Consider the following 16,084-nt stretch of genomic DNA (forward strand, 5'->3'; position numbering starts at 1 on the left):
ATCAACATACTGCATAATTTAAACATAACTGAAGAAGCTAAGTCAAGCGAGTATAGAATTTTAAATTAACAACAGACAGAGGCCCCATTATGGAAAATAACATCATTGACCTTAACTGGTTTAGATCTACAAAAACAAACTCCCAATACAACTGGACCATCCTTTTATGAGAATTCCTTTAAGTATTCTGCATACGTTTCATCAATATAAAGCAAGTCCTCTTAGAAAGTGATAGATATTGTTAGAGGTAACTTAGTACATGAAAATGTGTCCAAGTCCTGGTTGATGGTTCTTTTGTTTCAGATCACATATAAAAATAAACTTCCAATTCACCCAAAGAGTTTGGGCTTTCCTTTGGGGTCAGAAGAACAAATGGTTTATAGTTCTGTTTATTTTTTTTAGTGCATTAATGTTATGGGAATCAGAGAAATGATTGACTGATTACTCCCTGGTTGTGTTTCAGACGCTGAAAAGTAAAGAGACATGGAATCACTGGATTTTGGAGAACTTAACAGAATATGATTCAAGAACTTTCACCGAGGTTCCCCAAACACAAACTTAACATTAGAAGAATGTTGATAAAGCAGAGTTGAACTGCAGGGGACAACAAGCTTTGCAGAAGGCGGCAGGTCTGAAAAGCACTTCCCCCAAAAGGGAAGGAGGTCATCACCGGGTTAAAGAGAAGGGAAGAGACAGGGTGTCAGCACCATCTCAATTCAGTTAGTTCAGCTCAATCTGGTCTTGGCTTCGTTCACGCTACATTTCTGTTTGGAGAGAATCTGGAGAAGTCCGCATATAAACCCCCGCTACGAGAGCCAGGTTTGAGGCCTTTAATTTATGTAACTATGCATACACTGTGTCTCCAGACTGCTAGCAGTGTGCATCCAAGAATAAAAAAAAAGAAGCGACCTTAAGACGATTCAAGATAAAAAGAAATTGTTGAGAGAATAAAAGATTAAAGTTTAGTAGCAAGAACATTAAAAACAACGAACCAACACACATAGTGCGGTTCTGGCCTGTGGAAAGCACTGCTCCACAACCAAGGAACTAGCCTCCTGTCCTTGTGCAGCGAGACCCTCTCAGGACTCCAGGTGGCTGCTTGTGAACAAAGAAACAAAAGGGAGCTCATGGCGGAAGTAAGGAGACAAGAAAAATAGGAAATGGAACCAAATTTAGAAAAGCAATCTTTTCAAAGGTGAACGGAGGCAACTGTACTCACTGGATAATAGGGGATGAGTTTGGGTCAATTCGAAGGGACTTCTGGAAGAGAGGAACTATTTTCTTCTTTAGAAAATGCCATAGGATGCACAAAACAAACAACTACTTTAACTGAAATCACAGGAAAAGACCAAATGGATGTCAATTAAAAAAATATTTATGGGGCTTCCCTGGTGGCGCAGTGGTTGAGAGTCCGCCTGCCGATGCAGGGGACACGGGTTCGTGCCCCGGTCCGGGAAGATCCCACATGCCGCGGAGCGGCTGGGCCCGTGAGCCATGGCCACTGAGCCTGCGCGTCCGGAGCCTGTGCTCCGCAATGGGAAAGGCCACAACACTGAGAGGCCCACATACCGCCAAAAAAAAAAATATATATATATATATATATATATATATTTATTTATGTATTTTGTGCAATGGATAAAATTGGAAATGAGTACAATGGAAAAAGGAGTACAACAGGGTTTATGAGAGAGGTTCTGTCCCTAGAGCGGTAACAGTGATCTTGAAAACAGCACAACCGAAACGGGGGCTAGCAGACACTTATCCTGGTGCTCCTTTCATGCCAGGTAACTACTTCCTTAGTCTGATGACCTCGACAATGTTCCATTACATAAACATGCCTGAAAAAATTCACTAATTGTGATCTATCACTGTCATGAATTAACTTCCGGGAAGGTAGGATCTGGAAGGCTGACCCAGTAGGACATTCTAGCTCTGCAAATTCACTCCTGACATTCCAGAGAACATGACAGGGAGTTCTACCACAGGAAGGAAACACTGGTTGAGGCCTCCTTGCTAATTTGAAAACTACTTTTGGAATCTGCAATTATTTCTTAAAATAGAGGTTTAAAAATCTCTGAATTCAAACTAGATTTTAATTTGCCTAGTTTAAACCTGTTCTGAAACTTTCATAAAAAGCCACGAGGAAATGCTCTAGAAATTATCAAAAGGCTACATTATGCTGCTTGATGAGAAAGAGAGGCAGAGGGCCAGGGTTTTGCCTGTGATTAACAATACTTGCCTTAGCTTTGGCTAGTGAATCTGTCTCAAGAAGTTCCATTCTTTTGAATGAATCAAAACTGGGTGATGACAAGAAAACTATCCATACTTCACATTACCATAAACGAAATGAAAAGTAGGCAACGTGCAACCTCAGCCTAGAAAGTCAACCAGAGTTCAATTTAAACGTGAATATTAAGGAAAATCCTCCTTTCCACTTTGTAAATATGTAATTTACCCACTCAAGTAGGATATAAAAAGAATCAAATATATTTACAATATAAATAACTATTAGCTGGTACTTTAGTTTTTCGGCTAATTAGGTCATTAACGAACATTAACTGCAAGAAATCCATGTAAACATCATCTGTTTGGTGTGTACAAAGAATTCTGTCTGAGGACAAATATATTTCACAGAATTTATCATATTTAGTCCATTTCCCAACACATAAACTGTCCAAATGTAGTAGATATAAAATAGAACAGATTTTATTTTAAACCTTCGTTATCATAAAACTGAACTTACACACATTTTAAATGTTGGAAGGACTGAAATTTTCATGGTCCTCATAACTTCTCCATAAAGTTTACCAGGACAGGTATATATAAAGTTAAACTACTCCCTTCAAATGCAGCCATTTCTCTAAATAATCTTTTAAAATTGTTAGGTTTTTCTAATGTTTATGGCTTACAGGCCAAAATCACTTATTAAATAACTAGAAATAACCATCTACAGCACAGTGATTTCCACTCTAGCCAAGAACTAAGAAGTACTGTAAGATATCTAAGAATTCTGTACACTGAGTAATGTCTACCTATGTCTTTCCAAATACAGGTAGAGGCCATTGTTATTTGTAAAAATTTGAAAATCAAGAACTATATTAAAATAAATATACTGGATTATAAATATAGATATGAAATAAGCAGTTGATGAATGAGGGAATACTAAATTAATACAATTTCAATTTACTAAACTAGCAAATCTTATTGGTTTCACCACCTGATAAACTTCTGGTCATTCTGTATTTTCTTAACCAACAAATACAAAATGGATCATGGGCTTGTAAACCGTCATGGTGTTAAAAATGGATCCTTGATTTTGAAAAGGTAGCATGAAGTATTGAAAACAAGGCATGCTTTTTTAATCCAACCCTAAAACTTCAATGAGCTCTAAAAGGACATTTGCTCGAGTCCAGGGAATGTGGAACACAGCATGAGAAATGTGAACATTCTTGGTAAACTGACATCATCATGACAACTTTGGCAGGGCTCCAAGTGTCTGAAGCAGAACTGAGTCTTGTTTATGAAGTGGGAGACAGAAAACTTGGGCTTTCTGATTTACACCTTGGCAACCAGTAGAGATAGTTAAAAGAAAGGGAACACGTTTTATGTACAGTAACTGGTAAGTTTCAGTAAAGAAATGGGAAAAGGAGAAAAGGAAGCTATTTGAAAAGTTTAAAACTGACCCCTCCTCCTTCAGAATGAGTCATTCAGAGTGTCTCTCCTCTCTAAATATACATACACACAGAGACTTAAAAAAAGCCTATTTATGAAAGTAATATAACCACTTTACAATTCAGAAAGTAAGAATAAAATAACCCATAACAGTTCAAATTCAACAGAACTACCCTGATTAGGATTTTTGGCTAATATTAGTACCTTCTTGCCCCAACTGCTTTAAGTCAGGGTCTTTAGGATATTAAGTATGGACCCAAAGACATTTAAATTTGGTATAAGGAAGAATAAACATTTCTACTCAAACTTGTGGATGTCAATATTCCTGCCAATACATGAGGTCTAGCTGTTACTACTTCAAATTAAAGATAAGACCCCTTCTCTCTAAGAAATGTGAAGAGAGTTTTTAAATGCAGTTTTAAAAATAGCTTTAAATGTCAAATAAACTCATAGTTCGTGAATCACTTCTTAAAGTTCTTATTTGGATGTTTGTCCTTTATTTTAGCAAACTATACATTGAAGAGTTTTCATTTCTACTTTATACAATAAAAAGGTAATGTGAGTTTTAAAAACATCAAAGTTCATACTGGAGAAGCAAACCAAGTGATGGCCTTCTAGTTTCAAAATACGCATAAAACACCACTGGTCAAGGTTTTACATTTCTGTTCCACATTAAGTTTTATGGTCTATCAGGAATGTAAAGCATGATGTTTCAATAAAATTGTGATTTATTAGATAAGTTCCTACTTTTTTGATAAATGTACTTTGGTTTTGAATGGTATCCCTATTTTTAACTGGAAAGAGAGCAAACATTAGCAAAAGAGTTTGTGAGAAAGCTGACACAGCGTTTTTCTAGAAACCTGTATCTTAATTTCTTAGTCTTTTAGTTAAACTTCTGGTACTTCTGTCCCCTCAAGTTTAAATTTTATAGTGCACTGTTGTATTTCCTTACATCATTAAAAAAAAAGAGTTTAAAGTAATCAATGACACTATTTTAATATAACTAGGAAGTAATTTTCATTCAATTGTGTTAAGCCAGAAAGGAGTACTCAGGCACCATATGAAATGCATTTGAGTGCCTTAGTCATATATCCCTTTTAATCACAATTATATATTCACTTTCTTGGCTCTCCAATGGTTTGAAAAGGTTATCTTTAGATTTATTACTCATTAATCTGACTCAAATTTATCAGTAGAGAAGACTTATGTAAAATTATTGATATAAGCAGAACAACAATTACAGTTCTTGGCCCTAGTTCAACTCTGATATAAATAATACATTAATAAAGGTTCAGACATTTTGCAAGAAAAGCTTTACAGTGGGGATTAAAGGGCCTGCATGACACAAGTTTCACACAATTCAGCCAAGTTCACGAATATACGCTTCATTTAGCCATGAGTTTAACCTTGCTTCATTTAGCCGTGAGTTTAACCTTGAGAAGTGTAGAGATAATTAGGTTCAAGGATGACCTTAAACATTCAATGTCCTGGAAACCTGGTTAATAAATATTCTAGGTAACATCCTGAAAAATGAAAATGTATGTGTTTCTAAAGCAATACCTTCTCTTTTTTTTTTTTTCAGGCCTTTTACTTGAACAGAAAACATCACTAATCTAAAAAACCCAAATTTTGCTCGGCATGACTCGATGCCACAGTTCAAGTCTGACCAGCTACCCTACATTAAAATTCTCAGTACATTCTTTGAAAAGATGGATTAAAATACCAGTTTCTAGGCCGTAAAGAAATGCCTGTGAAAGGGAATCTTTTCTTCAGTGTAGGTACACAGCTGTTGATATGCAGATTTATGGAATTCTGTGTGTCTGAAATACATGTTTGTGCAAACGCATCACGTCTAAAATGCCCACATTTAAACGGAAAAATACAAATTAAAATGATTAAAAAGTGCTTTTAGAGCCAAAAATTCTCAATGTTTAAAGCAAAACCGGTAACTCTTTTCCTTCTCAACCCCCATGCCAAACAAAGCCCTTTTGAGCAGCTGCAGGATACCCTCTTATCAGAAACAGGCAGGCACCAAATTACAAATGTATGGTTATTCCAAAAGTTCATTTACTAATCAGTTCTTCAAAACTTTGACATCTTCCCGGAGAAACAAGATGAAAATTGGGGATTAAGCTGCCAGATCAGCACACAAAACCTGATTTAACACATAACAGTACTGAGACAGGGCCAGGAGTTCTACAGAACGCTGATTTAGGGTTGGCCTGGGGTGCATCTTCTTGTGCTGCCATGCTGGTCTGAGAGCAGGGAATGCTGTCCTTCTCACTGTGGGCCCAGAACTCTGCCAGTGCCAGGCACTATTAGAGGATTTGGGGGTATATGTTCCATAAGGCAAGGCTGGGCAGTAGCCTCTAAGAACCCGCATTTTCAGGAGATGAGGGGCAGAATCAGGCATTTGGGGATGACAAGCTGAATGGGAGCATGGGAGGAGTTGGCAAGGGGTAGGGAGGTGAGATGGAGTAGAAAGTGAAATACTCGTTGGCCAAAAAGTTCCTTCGGGTTTTTCCATTACGGAAAACCCGAAGGAACTTTTTGGCCAACCTACTAGAAAGAGGAGGGGGGCAGGGTCTAGGGGTAGGCTAGTGAGGACGGATACGAGCGAGAGTTTACCTCCCTCGTTTCTGTGGATCAACTTTCTCTTTCCCCAGGATTAAAAAGACCAGACCTGTGAGCATCTGTGATTATGAGGGAAGGCAAAAGTCTCCATGGAAAATGGGTTTAGAAGGATGAGAGTGGAGGATGGAGAATTCCACGTTGATTTGGGATCTGTAGAAGAAACTCTCTAGCTGTGACCATGGGATAGAGGAGCTCTCAATTACTTCCCTTTGGGAATTGCTGCTAATATGTACGTGGTATAAATTCAGACCACGAAGGGACTCAGAATGTAAATAACAAAGCAAATGAGTTCAATTATTTCTTTTATTAATAGGAGACCAACTCACACTAAATCTTTCAATTATAAATTTCCATATGCCAGCTAGATCATCTGTTGCTTCTGACAGAGCACTGAGTTTTTAGAAGAGTCAGATGTTAATATGGAAATAAAAGCTATACTGATTTTTTATTTAGAATGAGACCCTATATGTACATCTTTTTTCACTGATTTTTATTCCATTTATGTTAAATTAATATTTTTAAATGTCCTGGATATAAAGAAATGCACAAACAAGTTCCAATCAGATGCTAATAGAATCGAAAGCATTTAGTTTTTTCAATAAAAGTTTTCTCAATAAAAGTTTTTTCAGGATCCCACATGCCACGGAGCGGCTGGTCCCGTGAGCCATGGCCGCTGAGCCTGCGTGTCCGGAGCCTGTGCTCCACAATGGGAGAGGCCACAGCAGTGAGAGGCCCGTGTACCGCAAAAAAAAAAAACCCAAAACAACAAAAAAACTATAGTTTCCATCTTTTCTGGATATATGCACAGGAGTGGCATTGCTGGATCATACAGTAATTCTATTTTTAGTTTTTTAAGGAACCTCCATACTGTTCCCCATAGTGACTGCACCAATTTACATTCCCACTAACAGTACAGGAGGGTTCCCTTTTCTCCACACTCTCTCCAGCATTTATTATTTGTAGACTTCTTTAAAAATATATTTATTTTTGGCTGTGTTGCGTCTTTGTTGTTGCGCGTGGGCCTTCTCTAGTTGCGGTGAGCAGGGGCTGCTCTTCGTTGCGGTGTGCGGGTTTCTCATTGTGGTGGCTTCTCTTTGTTGCAGAGCACGAGCTCTAGGCGCGTGGGCTTCAGTAGTTGTGCCATGTGGGCTCAGTTGTTGTGGCTCGTGGGTTCTAGAGCGCAGGCTCAGTAGTTGTGACACACGAGCTTAGTTGCTCCGCGGCATGTGGGATCTTCCTGGACCAAGGCTCGAACCCGTGTCCCCTGCATTGGCAGGCGGATTCTTAACCACTGTGCCACCAGGGAAGTCCTATTTGTAGACTTTTTGATGATGGCCATTCTGACTGGTGTGAGGTGATACCTCATTGTAGTTTTGATTTGCATTTCTCTAATAATTAGTGATGTTGAGCATCTTTTCATGTGCTTATTGGCCATCTACATGTCTTCTTTCGAGAAATGTCTAGGTCTTCTGCCCATTTTTGATTGGGTTGTTTTTCTGATATGAGTTGTATGAGCTGTTTGTATATTTCAGAATTTAATTCCTTGTCAGTTGCATCATTTGCAAATATCTTCTCCCAGTCTGTAGGTTATCTTTCATTTTGCTTATGGTTTCCTTTCTTGTGCAAAAGCTTTTAAGTTTGATTAGTTCCCATTTGTTTATTTTTGCTTTTATTTCTTTTACCTTGGGAGACTGATCTAAGAAAGTATTGCTATGATTTAAGTCAGATAATGTTTTGGCTATGTTCTCTTCTAGGAGTTCTATGGTGTCATGTCTTATATTTAAATCTTTAAGCCATTTTGAGTTTATTTCTGTTTATGGTGTGAGGGTGTATTCTAACTTCACTGATTTATATGCAGCTGCCTAGCTTTCCCAACACCACTTGCTGAAGACACTGTCTTTTCTCCATTGTATATCCTTGCCTTCTTTGTTGAAGATTAATTGACTGTAGGTGTGTGGGTTTATTTCTGGGCTCTCTATTCTGTTCCATCGATCCATATGTCTGTTTTTTTGCCAATAGGACATTGTTTTGATTACTGTAGCTTTGTAGTATTGCCTAAAGTCTGAGAGGGTTATGCCTCCAGCTCTGTTCTTTTTCTTCAGGATTGCTTTGGCAGTTCTGGGTCTTTTGTGGTTCCATATAAATTTTAAGATTATTTGTTCTAGTTCTGTGAAAAACGTCATGGGTAATTTGACAGGGATCCCATTAAATCTGTAGATTGCTTTGGGTAGTATGGCCATTTTAATATTAATTCTTCCAACCCAAAAGCATGGGAATATCTTTTCATTTCTTTGAATCATCTATTTCCTTTATCAATGTTTTACAGTTCTCAGCATATAAGTCTTTTATTTCCTTGGTCAGGTTTATTCCTAGGTATTTTATTTTTTTGGATGAGATTTTAAAAGGTATTTTTAACTTTTTCTTTCTGATATTTTATTGTTAGTGTAAAGAAATGTAGCAGATTTCTGTACATTAATCCTGTATCCTGCTACCTTGCTGATTTTGTTTATCAATTCTAATAGTTTTTGTGTGGAGTCTTTAGGGTTTTCTATATAGAGTATCATGTCATCTGCATATAATGACAAATTTTACCTCTTCCCTTTCAATCTGGATACCTTTTATTTTTTTTCTTGTCCAATTGCTGTGGCTAGGACTTCCAATACTATGTTGAATAGAAGTGGTGAGATTGGGCATCCTTGTCTTGCTCCAGAATTTAGTGGGAAGGTTTTCAGCTTTTCACTGTTGAGTATTATATTGGCTGTGGGTTTGTCAAAAATATCTTTTGTTTTTCTAATTGAAGTACAGTTGTTTTACAATGTTGTGCCAATCTCCGCTGTATAGCAAAGTGACTGAATTATACACATAGAGACATTTTTTAAATATTCTTTTCCATTATGGTTTATCAAAGGAGATTCAATATAGTTCCCTGGGCTATTCATTAGGACCTTGTTGTTTGTCCATCCTAAATGTAATAGTTTGTATCTACCAACCCCAAATTCCCAGTCCATCCCTCTCCCTCCCCCACTTCCCCTTGGCAACCACATGTCTGTTCTCTATGTCTATGAGACTGTTTCTATTTTGTAGATAGGTTCATTTGTACCATATTTCAGATTCCACATATAAATGATATCATATGATATTTGTCTTTCTCTTTCTGACTTACTTCACTTAGTATGATAATCTCTAGTTGCATCCATTTTTCTGCATATGGCATTATTTCATTCTTTTTTATGGCTGAGTAGTATTCCATTGCATATACATACCACATCTTCTTTATCCATTCATCTGTCAATGTACATTTAGGTTGTTTCCATGTTTTGGCTATTGTGAACAGTGCTGCTATGAACCTAGAGGTGCATGTATCTTTTTGAATTATAGTTTTGTCTGGGTATATTCCCAGGAATGGGATTGCTAGATCATATGGTAATTCTATTTTTAGTTTTTTAAGGAACCTCCATACTGTTTTCCATAGTGGCTGTACCAGTTTAAATTCCCACCAACAGTGTAGGAGGGTTCCCTTTCCTCCACATCCTCTCCAGCATTTGCTATTTGTAGACTTTTTAATGATGGCCATTCTGATTGGTGTGAAGTGATACCTCATTGTACTTTTGATTTGCATTTCTCTAATAATTAGTGATGTTGAGCATCTTTCCATGTGTCTTTTGCCCATCTGTATGTCTTCTTTGGAGAGATTTCTATTTAGGTCTTCTGCCCATTTTTCGATTGGGTTGTTTGTTTTTTGTTGTTGTTGAGTCGTATAAGTTGTTTGTATATTTTGGAGATTAAGCCCTTGTCTGTTGCATCATTTGCAAATATTTTTTCCCACTCCATAGGCTGTCTTTTTGGGTTTTTTTTTAATGGTTTCCTTTTCTCAACAAAAGCTTGTAAGTTTGATTAGGTCCCATTTGTTTATTTTTGGTTTTATTTTTATTGCCTTGCGAGACTGATCTAAGAAAACACTGGGACGGTTTATGTCAGAGAATGGTTTGCCTATGCTCTCCTCTACGAGTTTTATGGTATCCTGTCTTATGTTTAAGTCTTTAAGCCATTTTGAGTTTATTTTTGTGCATGGTTACAGGGTGTATTCTAACGTCATTGATTTACATGTAGCTGTCCAACTTTCCCAGCACCACTTGCTGAAGAGACTTTTTCCCATTTTATATTCTTGCCTCCTTTGTTGAAGACTAATTGAGCATAGGTGTGTGGGTTTATTTCTGGACTCTCTATTCTGTTCTATGGATCTGTATGCCTGTTTTTGTACCAATACCACACTGTTTTGATTACTGTAGCTTTGCAGTATTGTCTGAAGTCTCGGAGAGTTATGCCTCCTGCTTTGGTTTTTTTCCTCAGGATTGCTCTAGCAATTCTGTGTCTTTTATGGTTCCATATAAATTTTTGGATTATTTGTTCTAGTTCTGTGAAAAATGTCATAGGCATTTTGATAGGGAGCACATTAAATCTGTAGATTGCTTTGCGTAGTATGGCCACTTTAACAATGTTAATTCTTCCAATCCAAGAGCATGGGATATCTTCCCATTTCTTTGAATCCCCTTTTATTTCCTTTATTAATGTTTTATAGTTCTCAGCGTAAGCCTTTCTCCTCCTTGGTCAGGTTTATTCCTAGGTATTTTATTTTTGGGGTGTGTAATTTTAAAAGGTATTGTCTTTTTACATTCCCTTTCTGATATTTCATTGCTAGTGTAAAGGAATGCAACCAATTTCTGAATGTTAATCTTATATCCTCCTACTCTGCTGAATTCATTTATTAGATCTAGTAGTTTCTGTGTGGAGTCCTTAGAGTTTTCTATATATAGTATCATGTCATCTGCATATAGTGACAATTTTACCTCTTCTCTTCCAATTTGGATACCTTTTACTTCTTTTTCTTGTCTGACTGCTGTGGCTAGGACTTCCAATACTACTTTGAAGAGAAGTGGTGAGATTGGGCATCCTTGTCTTATTCCAGAATTTAGTTGGAAGGTTTTCAGGTTTTCATTGTTGAGTAGTATATTGGCTGTGGGTTTGTCAAAAATGTCTTTTATTATGTTGAGATTTTTATTTGGTGAGAGTTTTTATCATGAATGAATGTTGAATTTTATCAAATGCTTTTTCTGAATCTACTGAGATGATCATGTGGTTTTTGTCTTTTCTTTTACTGATGTAGTGTATCACACTGATTGATTTGCATATGATGAACCATCCTAATGACCCTGGGATGAATCCAACTGGATCATGGTGTATGATCCTTTTTATGTATTGTTGGATTTGGTTTGCTAATATTTTGTTGAGGATTTTTGCATCTATATTCATCAGTTATTGGCCTGTAATTTCCTTTTTTGGTACTGTCTTGGTCTGGTTTTGTATCAGGATAACAGTGGCTTCATAGAATGACTTTGGGAGATTCCTTCCTCTTTAATCTTCTGGAAGAGTTTGAGAAGGATCCACAAAAGATCTTCTTTGCATGTTTGGTAGAATTCCCCAGTGAAGCCATTTGGTCCTGGACTTTTGTTTGTAGGGAGTTTTGAAAATTACAGATTCTATTTCAGTTCTAGTGACTGGTCTATTCTGTTTCTTCTTGATTCAGTTTTTGTGGGCTGTATGTTTCTAGAAACTTGTCTAGGACATGACTATTTTTTAAAAATAAATTTATCTACTTTATTTATTTATTTTTGGCTGCGTTGGGTCTTCATTGCTGTGCACTACTCTAGTTGCGGCAAGTGGGGGCTACTCTTCGTTGAGGTGCACGGGCTTCTCATTGTGGTGGTTTCTCTTGTTGCGGAGCATGGACTCTAGGTGTGTGGGCTTCAGTAGTTGTGGCTCACAGGCTCTAGAGCACAGGCTCAGTAGTTGTGGCACACAGGCTTAGCTGCTCTGCGGCAAGTGGGATCTTCCCGGACCAGGGATTGAACTGTGTCCCCTGCACTGGCAGGTAGATTCTTAACCACTGCATCACCAGGGAAGTCCCTAGGACATGACTATTTAATCAATTTGACTACACTGAAATCACACCATCTTTGGCAAGTGGATTATAAGATGCCTTCTGATTGTGATTCCATGCTGTCCTATGACTATGTGGCAATACTTGTTAATGGAACCTGGACTTTTCTGATTTAGAACTATTACAGAGCTGGGGGAGTTAATATAGGGAAGGGGAAGTAGTGGAACTTGTGAAGAAAGGAGGAGGGGGAAATGGATAGGGGGAATAAGGGAGAACTAAAACTCTCAGAAGTCAAGAAACAAAGTTTTGTCATTACAAAGATTATAAAGTCTTCTATTAGTAAACTGACTAGTTAGAAATGAATCATTACAAATAATATAATGACTCATACAAGATGTCTTAGATGGGTCTATGTTAAGAAACTGATAAATATTAATTAGGGAAGCCAAAGAACCACAGACAACATACATGAGGCATAAATCATCTTGATAATCTAAACCAACAAATTCATTAGCACTATCAAGATACAGTAAAAAGAAAGTAATAATTTAGTACCAGAGGTTGTTTCTGCTTCATGTTTATGTTTTGTGTACCTTACATTGAAAGTCCTCTTAGTGGTGAAAGTATTATTATTTTTTTTATTTTATTATTTTTTTTTTGCGTTATGTGGGCCTCTCACTGTTGTGGCCTCTCCCGTTGCGGAGCACAGGCTCCGGACGCACAGGCTCAGCGGCCATGGCTCACGGGCCTAGCCGCTCCGCGGCATGTGGGATCTTCCCAGACTGGGGCATGAACCCGTGTCCCCTGCACCGGCAGGCGGACTCTCAACCACTGCGCCACCAGGGAAGCCCGTGAAAATATTATTTAACAATACAAACAAAACAACATTAGCAAAGGATTACGTGAAAGAGTTTCACAGATTTTGTGTGCACTTCTAAATGTTAATAGCTTCATCTGAAAGCATGAAAGAAAAACATTAAAATACATATATGTGCCAAGTTTGAGACAACTATAGTATACAATACATTCTATTTCAGTGCCTAAAAGAGTGCCTGGTACCCAGCACATTAGGTCAACAAACATTTGTTACATTACTAAGTGAACGTTAAGGCAAAGGAGAGATAGCTATGGCTAGAAGAATTTAGTTTTCATCTGGGAGAATCCAAAATTAACTCTAAAAATCGCCAGCACTACCTGCACATAAGAACTTGTTTCTTTTCTATCTACAATGCAAATTTAAAACTTTAACAACACATTTAGCTAAGAGAGAAACAAGCTATAACTCTCTCTAAACCTCCACAAAAGCAGGATTGACATTTTGATCACCCCAGAACGGGCTAGAAGAGACCACAGAGCAAAGGCCAACTCCCTTGATTCACTGATTAAACTTGGCCCAGAGAGGTTAAATGATTCGCTTGAGGTGACAGAGCAGAGCAGCAGTTAGAATTCTAGTCCTATGACTTCCCTCCAGTGTTTTACTCTTTACCGTGTTTAAATAAATATTTTGTGAGAAAGCAGATGTCATGGGCAAGATAAGTGAAGTGTGAGTGACAGAAGAAGCTAGTGTGTTTGCCTGATGATAAATTTACCATAGAGATCACTGTGTCACTGGACTCTGTTCCAGAAAACTCCACAAACAAATTGTCTTTATAGGGCATTAAAAGAATGAAAATTTGGAGCAGAGACAGAAGGAAAAAAACTTCAAGAGAAAACAGTCCTAAGATCATTATCTGTATTGAAGAGCTCATGTCTAATGATGGTATTCTATGTTTTTTCCAAAACTACCTAGCAGGTATACAATTTTACAAATCTATATCTAATTCCTTTTTAAAAAGACTCTCAAAACAAGAAGCTTATGATGAAGAACAAAATAACACTACCTAGAATTGTATACTTAGATAAGTAAAATTTTCTTATTTTGTATCTTTGGAATAGATACATTTTAGATATGGCTGTTTTATCTGGATTTCTGTTTATGATAGTTATTCATATATCAATATTTTACTTTAAGAAATCAAGAACAGGAAGGAAAGTGGAAAATTACTAGCTTTCCACTTGCATTTCAGAACTTCACAACTCAATGTTTCAGTCACTAACAAGAGTTGGGGGAAAAAATTCAACAAACATACAAACACATTGGAAATTTCTTATTTTATTTTTATCTTCTTAAATAATGACAACTAAAAATTACTGGTTTCATCCTGATATTTATAAATATAGGGGAATGAAGGGATTTTTTCCTAATACCTTTAACACCCTTAAGTTTGATCTACATTCACAGACAGAACAAAGAAGAGTGTGTTAGCAGGTAAAGAAATATTCCATAGAAGACATGGAGGCTTTTTAAGCAAACAGAAGTAATAAAAAAATTATAAGCGGACCAAACTGAATATGATTTAGGTCTACACAATTGTTGAAAAAAAGAACATTCAATAGAGTTCAGGAAAATTCCATACACACTTGTTATTAGAGAAGGCTTATTTTAGAAAATGAACATATCTTCAAGTACTCTGTTGCTACGAGCAACATTCTTAGAACCACATTCTACTGCCTGAATCAGGTCGTGCTTACCTCCAAACAGACCTTGCCATTCTAGAGAAGCACTTTCCTTTCATTCAGAATTTCTAAGGAAACGGCTTTCATCTTAGGCAACCAAACATCTGGCTTCTTGGTTTGTTTTAAGGGGCAAAATGGGAAAAGAATGAATCACCATGAAGCAGGTCAGGTTAGCAATTCTTTCCTATTTCAAAAAAAGTTACAGTCTCCAAAATCTTTTCCTTGAGAAAATGACTAATTCAAAATGCACTGGTAACGACAGACCAGGGATTTTCGAATATGTCTCATGACCATTCATATTAATCTCCCACGTTTGCTTTCTAAACTCTTACAAGCTGTTTAACTTTATAATTCTACAAAGGAAAAACGCCAACTAGGAAAAAGAGTGAAATTATTCAAATTTTACTGCTGGGCTTTTTGAGTTTTCCAATCACGATTATATAAATGTAATTCTGGGGACTCCTTCCTTTGATTCGTAGAACATGCTCTTCTATTTATCTCTTTCCTATTTAATGGCCAGTTTATTTACTACTCTGCTCCTGTGCCCACTTATACTTGTTTAAATTCCTCAAAAACATAACAACAACAACAAAGATGACAACTACTATTCCCACTACCACCATATATTGAGAACTTATTGGATGTCAGCTATTGTACAAGTGCCTTATATATGTCTTTTGATCTCCACTATGGTATACGGTATTACCATGTCAATTTTACAAGTAAGGAACTGAGGTTCACCGAATTAAGCCATATACCCCAGGCCATATGGCTAGCAAAGAGCAAAACCAGGATTTGAACCCAGGTTTATATGACTAAGCCAGTAAGGTGTGAAAGCTACCTCCTAAGAGAACCATTACTGTGACGATATTCTGAAGATTCGAGACTTATGGTTTTGCTGTTAAAACCTTTCCCTAATGGCTTCTGTTGTATGTATGATTTTAAAATAAAAACCCTAATGGAGTTTTGGGTCCTGGCCACGTGGTCGCTCCCTGCCTTGGGGGTTCAGTGCTGTGCTACCTTACTCCTTCCTTTCTGAGCTCTAGGGACACTGACCCTCTGTGAATTTCTCTCACACAAAGAGCATGTATCTTGCCTCAAGGCCTTCGCACACTCTGTTCCCTGCGCCGGCCATGCTCTTTTTTTCCTAACGTATCATTCAGGTTTCAGCTCACAAGTCATTTCCTCAAAAAGGTTTTTCCTGAACTGAACCTAAAGTAGCTCTTCCTTTTCAGCTCTGAAGACACGTTGACTTTTTCATTTACAGCCTTTATCTCAATGTGG

General features: G+C 37.3%; 1 protein-coding gene across 2 annotated transcripts in view; it reads right to left on the reverse strand.

Moving 5' to 3' along the window:
• Positions 1-16,084, reverse strand: part of GAREM1 (GRB2 associated regulator of MAPK1 subtype 1) — a gene marked incomplete at its 5' end in the record, with an annotated part of 204,641 nt that overhangs the window by 85,520 nt on the left and 103,037 nt on the right. The window lies entirely within an intron of this gene.

This window comes from Grampus griseus (genome assembly GCF_964374135.1).
Source record: "Grampus griseus genome assembly, chromosome: 12".
Lineage (NCBI taxonomy): Eukaryota > Metazoa > Chordata > Mammalia > Artiodactyla > Delphinidae > Grampus > Grampus griseus.